Genomic DNA, 6,590 nt, shown 5'->3' on the forward strand with positions numbered 1-6,590 from the left:
ATGCAAAGGGCCTAAGTGGAGAGCAAATGCTTTGAGAATGATTGGGGCGGGGAATGTATGCATGTGCTTTATACAATTGATGTATGTATATGTATGGATTGTGATAAGAGTTGTATGAGTCCCTAATAAAATGTAAAAAAAGAAAAGGAAAAAAAAGAAAGAAAAGAAAATGATTAGGGCAAAGAATGTACAGATGTGCTTTACACAATTGATGTATGTATATGTATGGACTGTGGTAAGAGTTGTATGAGCCCCTAATAAAACGTTTAAAAGAAAAAAGAGAAATCCATATTTGTCAAACTGGCTGCAGCGCCAGGCCAGGCACAGGGGCGGCGGAGGCAGTGGCGAGGGCGGCGTGAGAGCGAGGCTCTGGCCCTGCGCAGGCCCAGGCCAGCGGCGGCTAGGAGGGCGAGGCATGCTGACCTGCAGGCCAAGAGCAAGCAGCAGCGGCGGCAAGGGGCGCAGGGGTTCCTGGGAGGCGCAGTGTCAGGCCCCAGCGCGCGCCCGCCGCCCCTTCCCCGCGCCGCGGCCGCCCGGGCAACTTGTGGCCAAAGTTTGGCCCCAGCCTCAGGAGTGCGCGGGGCGGCCCGCGAAGTTGGCTGTGGCCCCCGCCGCGGCTCGGGCCGGCCCATGGCCCGCCCGCCCCCGCCGGAGCCCCTGGGCGGCCGGGCTCCTGCCCCTGGGGCCCCCGGGCCTCAACGCCAGTGCGCCTCCCCCGGCCCCGGGCCCGCGCACGCGTGGGAAAGTTGGCCTGGAACCGGCCCGACCAGTTCCGCCGGCGCGCACACAGGCCGCAGAAGTTGGTGCTGCAAAACTTTTTTGGGGGGTTCCGCGGGAGCCCCCGTGCGTCGGGACCGGATGCGCGCCGGCTAGCGACCCCTGCGCCGAGAGAGGTACCCCCAGAGCGACGCGCAGCGGGGGCGCCCCGGACCTGCGGCCCGGGGGCTATGGCCATGGTGGCCGGAGGCTGGGGCGGCCCCGGCGGCGGTGGAGACGCGAATGGCGTGGACAAGGTGGGTGGCTACCCGCCCGCCACCGAGGACTCGGCCTCGCCCCCGGGCGCCGCCAGCGACGCCGAGCATGGCGACGAGGAGCGGCAGGGGCTGCAGGTGGACTGTGTGGTGTGCAGGGACAAGGCGAGCGCAAGCACTAGGGCGTCCTCACCTGCCAGGGCTGCAAGAGCTTCTTCAAGCGGAGCATACTCCTCAACCTCAGCTACACCTGCAGGTCCAACGGTGACTGCCAGATTGACCAGCACCACCGGAACCAGTGTCAGTACTGTTGCCTCAAGAAGTGTTCCGGTCGGCATGCGCAAAGAGGCCGTGCAGCGGGGCCGCAGCCCCCACTCGCCGCCAGGTCCTGGCGCCGCGTCTCCGGCAGCCCCCCCGGGCTTGGCGCTGGCGGAGGCGGTGGGCGGAGACCTCTTCCCTGGCCAGCCAGTGTGGGAGCTGATCGCACAGCTGCTGCGCGCCAAGCCCTACCTGGCGGTGGCCGGCCACTTTGGCACGGGCGCGGCGAGCGCCTTCGGCCCGGGCGGCGCGGGCGCGGTGCTGGGCATCGATAACGTGTGTGGAGCTGGCGGCGCGGCTGCTCTTCAGCACCATGGAGTGGGCGCGCCACGCGCCCTTCTTCCCTGAGCTGCCCGTGGCCGACCAGGTGGCCCTGCTGCGGCTCAGCTGGAGCGAGCTGTTCCTGCTGAACGCGGCGGAGGCCGCCCTGACCCTGCACACTGCGCCTCTGCTGGCCGCAGCCGGGCTGCACACCGCTCCCATGGCCGCCGAGCGGGCGGTGGCCTTCATGGACCAGGTGCGCGCCTTCCAGGAGCAAGTGGACAAGCTGGGCCGCCTGCAGGTGGACTCGGCGGAGTATGGCTGCCTCAAGGCCATCGCGCTCTTTACTCTTGATGCCTGTGGCCTCTCAGACCCAGCACACGTGGAGAGGCTGCAGGAGAAGGCGCAGGTGGCCCTGACCGAGTACATGCTGACCCAGTACCCAGCCCAGCCCCAGTGCTTCGGCCGCCTGCTGCTGCGTCTGCCTGCCCTGCGCGCCGTCCCAGCCTCACTCATCTCTCAGCTGTTCTTCATGCGCCTGGTGGGCAAGACACCCGTTGAGACGCTGATCCGAGACATGCTGCTCTCGGGGAGTACTTTCAACTGGCCTTAGGGCTCCGGCCAGTGACCGACCTCCAGCGACACAGATGCTCGGGGTCCCCAGGCCAAGGATAGGGACAGCCTCCCCAAGTGGCTAACCAGAACCATGACTAGGGCGAAAGATCATTATGTAATATGCAGTAGCCCTTAGTGACCCTGGTTACAATTTGACTCGGAGGCTACTGGACTTCCGAGCCTTACAAGCCTGGAAGGTTTATTTCAGGCACAGCAAGCACATGCCTCGGCGGTGCTGACTTGCGTTCTGCACCTGGATAGGCACCTGAAGTCATTTGGAGAGGATGTCTATGTAAGTTGGTTTTACATAAATTTCTGTGCTGGATTCCTTGTGCTTGTGGATTTTCTTGTCCTTCTTGGTTTGCTGTTATTTTACTACTGAGTTGGCTTTTGTGGTTTTCTTCATTTTGATGAGGTTTCTTTCCTATTTCTTACGACATTCCCTTGATAGTTATTTTCTTATCTAGTGTAAGATGGTCATGTTTCTCTTGTGTACTGCTTGCCTTCCTCTCCATACAGTTTCTTTGCATGTACTTTTCTCCCCCTATTTGCTTCGTGTTTGTCTCCATTGCAGATTGATATTTGTAGCTCTCTCTTTTCAGTCTTGTGTCATATTTGCAGAACTGCTTCACCTTGGTTACTGTCTGGTGGGGACTGCCTTGCTCATTGATCTCAGGTTTATGTTTGCTCTTCCTTTTGATTCTCCATCCATAGAATAGCCTTCGTATTTTTTTATAACTCATTCCGCTGCTTTGGATTTCTGGAATTCTCCTTGACTGAAAATGCCCTTATTTCTTCTTCATATTTTGCTGGATTTAAGATCCTTGCTTGGCAGTTATTTCTTTTAAAGTTTCATATATGTTGTCACGTTGCCTTATGCCTGCAGAGGTTTGTTGAAGGAAAACAAACAAACAGAAAACCACACTCAGCTTAATTGTTTGCTTTCCCTTTGCAGACCCCCTGCTGGGGCTGCTTCCATAAATGTGCTCCTTACAGTTCTGCTCACAGGCGTGCCCTCGTGGCTCTCAGATTTTGCGTCCATGGCTTTATTCTGAGAAGTCCACTCTCCCATGCCATTTTCCCTGAGCCTTTGGATCCCTCTCCTAGGGAATGCTACTGTAGGTCTGATACGTCTGCTTGACTTACTGTAGATGGCCAACCAATGAATGACTACATCAACCCCGCAAGCTCCAATACTGGACAGAGAATCTGTGCTGAGTGGGCCATATCAATAAACTGAGACTTATCAGAGTTTATGTTCCTTGCACAATAATCGCACAACCTTTATAACGATCCTGACACATAGTCTGCAGGTTTCTGTCTGCACAAGTTAAGGAATTCTAGAATATTTTTGGGGGGTAGAGCATAGCTGTTCCTGGCCCAACACCTGGGCTTCACTTTGGGAACTTGCTATGAGTTAAGTCTAGGTAGAGGTCTGGAGGCCATAAACCATGGGAGGTGTTTCCTGGGCCCATGCAGCGGTGTCTTGCTCCAGATACAGCCTAAGCACCATTATCGGCACACATCCCAAACTCAGTCATTTGGACGCATGGGGACCCTACAGGACAGAGTAGACCTGTTCCTGTGGGTTCTGAGACTGTAATTCTTCATGAGAGAAGAAAACCTGGTCTTTTGTTAGGGGAGCTGCCCTTGGTTTGACCTTTCTGCTCTTGTGTTTTGTAGCACAGAGGATGATCACTGTGCCATCAGGGCCAGGGATGAAAACACCTTCTTGGTTCGTAGTGATAGATTTCTCAAAACTTACCGAGAGATGTGGGGTATGTACAGTAGCTTTAGGGCTTGCATCAGACATCAGAACCAATTTAGACAACTCATCTTTTCTCATTCTGTTTCTTTAGAACCTCTCCTGGTCCCGTCAAATCAACTCTGATGCGGAACAACCCTCTACAACAGGGTAAGCTTCCCCTCTGTGTTCCAGAGACGGTAATTCATTATTGCATTAAAATGTTTCTTCCTTTTGCTGTGGTGTAACACGTGGTTTTCAACTGTTGACCTTGACCTTAGCAGCCAATGCATAAGCGCTATGCCACCAGGGTTCTCTAGAGAAGCAAGACCAAGGATACTTGTATGATACATGTATGGACAAATAGTGATTTATATCCACAATTGCCTAAACAGCTATAGAAGCAGGTAAGTCCAGTTTGGTTCAAGTTCATCGGTCATATATAAGCGGGAGACTTCTCCTGTCTCATAGAGCTACGGGAACTGATGGACATGAAAGAGGAAGATGCAGGAAGAGGGTCTCGGGTGGGGAAGGCAGCGCTGCATGAATCTGAGGTGGGATGAATCAATACAAGTTGACATTCCACTGATGGTTAGTGTGATCAGTAGATGACCTAACAGGAAATTGACAAACCAGATGTAGAATCCAGAAGTGGACAAAGGGAAATGGGCAAGACAAAGCACGCTTCTGCACAGGATTCCTCTTATAATAGAGACGACAACCCAGAAGAGGGCTCATGGGACTTACACCTGATTGATAAGTTGGACTCTAACTCTATTTTCACACAAACAGGTCCAGCTGACAGAAATTCTAATGATCACAGATGAGAAAGAGAACGTTCAAATGTGGTGCACAAAAGGAAAATTAGGACCGCCTCATTCCTCATAAGACACGATGCTTTCTCATTGTCTTTTCCGATAAGAGCAGAACTTTGTGTATCAGCAATTGACGCCGTCTGGCACTTTGAGTGATGTAACTCTCTCTCTATATGTATCTTCTCTGATGAATCCACAACTGATGAAAGAGTAGATAGTTGATGGTCCTATGACATTCACATTCAACATCAGAAACCAGCAAGGCACTGTGATCTTGTAACTTGGTTTAGTAGGGAAGCACAAAGAGCTTATGTTTGGGTATAAGATCCCATTTGGAATCTTTACTAGCAAGTTAATTGGATTGACCTTATTACTCTGTGTGTAGATCTATTCACACAAACACTGCGAAAGCACCTTCTTTTGTTGACCCTCCGATTCTTCTTTCATTCGTTAAGCACAACTTAACTGCTCAAATGTTCCTGAAATTAGAATTTTATTGAAGAGTATTATTTTTCGTTTTTCTCTCAGCTCTGCCAATAGTGGTGGGTGGGTCAACAAGAAGAAAGTCCATTCGTGCTACAACTCCAGAAATATCTGGTGATTAGAGCTAACTGCATACCTCTGAAATCAGAGGTAAATACTGGTTCTGAAACTTGAGGACATAAACAAGGCTCCTTCTACCAGGAAAGAAAAGAACACACTGCCATCCCGGAAGAGATTGTGGAAATTGTAACGTTGTAGCAGAAGCTTACAATAATAAAATGAAACATGATAGTAAAACAAACTCCACTGGAAGGAAAAAAGCCAAAAGAAGATGAAAATTGATGAAATAAACCAAAATTATTAGAGGAACAATCTACTACGTCCATTTTATTTATTATTTTTAGTAGGTTCGTTTTCCTTCATTTCCTTGAATGAGAGTTTTAGACAGGAAAGTCACAGGCAATATAGTTCAATGCAAAGCAGAAGAATTGTAAGCAAAAACTTTAAATTAGTAGAGATGACCAACAATTCAGTTGTAGTAAGAAGCTATTACCATCCATCCCTAGGAGGTAATGACAATGCTATGTGGTGATGTTACTTAAGCCCAGGGGCTGGAAGCCCATATCCAGTGTTGAAATCATGGGGTCAGAACTGGAAGCATAGCTCTGTTTACCACTAGCAGTCTACACAAACAAACAAACAAACAAACAAACCAAAACATCCACAATGAAACTTGTTGAATTGAACTAGAACTCTAAGAGACTATATGAGAAAGACCAACAGTAAAAAAAACTTGATCAGAACAAACTGTGGGTAGCACCGTGAAGAACGGGAATTCCAGAACACTTCCCTGTGCTCGTGCACAACCTGTGCCTGGTTCAAGAGGAAGTCACGAGAGAGAACAAGGGCACACTGTGTGCTTTAACATCATCAAAGGTTTGTGTCAGGCCTGCATCCTCTAACCCTACTTACTCAGTCTGTATGCTGAGCAAGCACTCAGAGAGGCTAGATTACCTGAATAAGCCTGCACATCAGGACTGGAGGAATCTTTATTAATACCCTGTGCTATGCAGGTGACAACCTTGTTTGGCGAAAGTGAGGGGGATTCAAACATTTGCTGATAAAGTTCAAGGGCAGAAGCCTTCAGCATGGGTTACAACTCAATGAAAGGAAAACGTAAATCTTCATAACTGGACCAATATGTAGCAGGGGATAAATGGAATAAAATGTGAAGTTGGTAAGGATTTCATCTTGCTTGGATCCATAATCAATACTCATGGAAGCAGCCGTCAAGTGACCAAGCTACACTTTGTTTTGGGTCAATCTCTACAACCCCAGTTTAAAGCATTGAGAAGCAAGGATTAGACTCTGAGGACTAAGTTG

General features: G+C 50.5%; 1 pseudogene; it reads left to right on the forward strand.

The window, feature by feature from the left end:
- Positions 1-947: 947 nt before the first annotated feature.
- Positions 948-2,178, forward strand: LOC142423018 (nuclear receptor subfamily 2 group F member 6 pseudogene; annotated as a pseudogene).
- Positions 2,179-6,590: the final 4,412 nt, after the last annotated feature.

This window comes from Tenrec ecaudatus, chromosome 12, assembly GCF_050624435.1.
Source record: "Tenrec ecaudatus isolate mTenEca1 chromosome 12, mTenEca1.hap1, whole genome shotgun sequence".
NCBI classification, from domain to species: domain Eukaryota; kingdom Metazoa; phylum Chordata; class Mammalia; order Afrosoricida; family Tenrecidae; genus Tenrec; species Tenrec ecaudatus.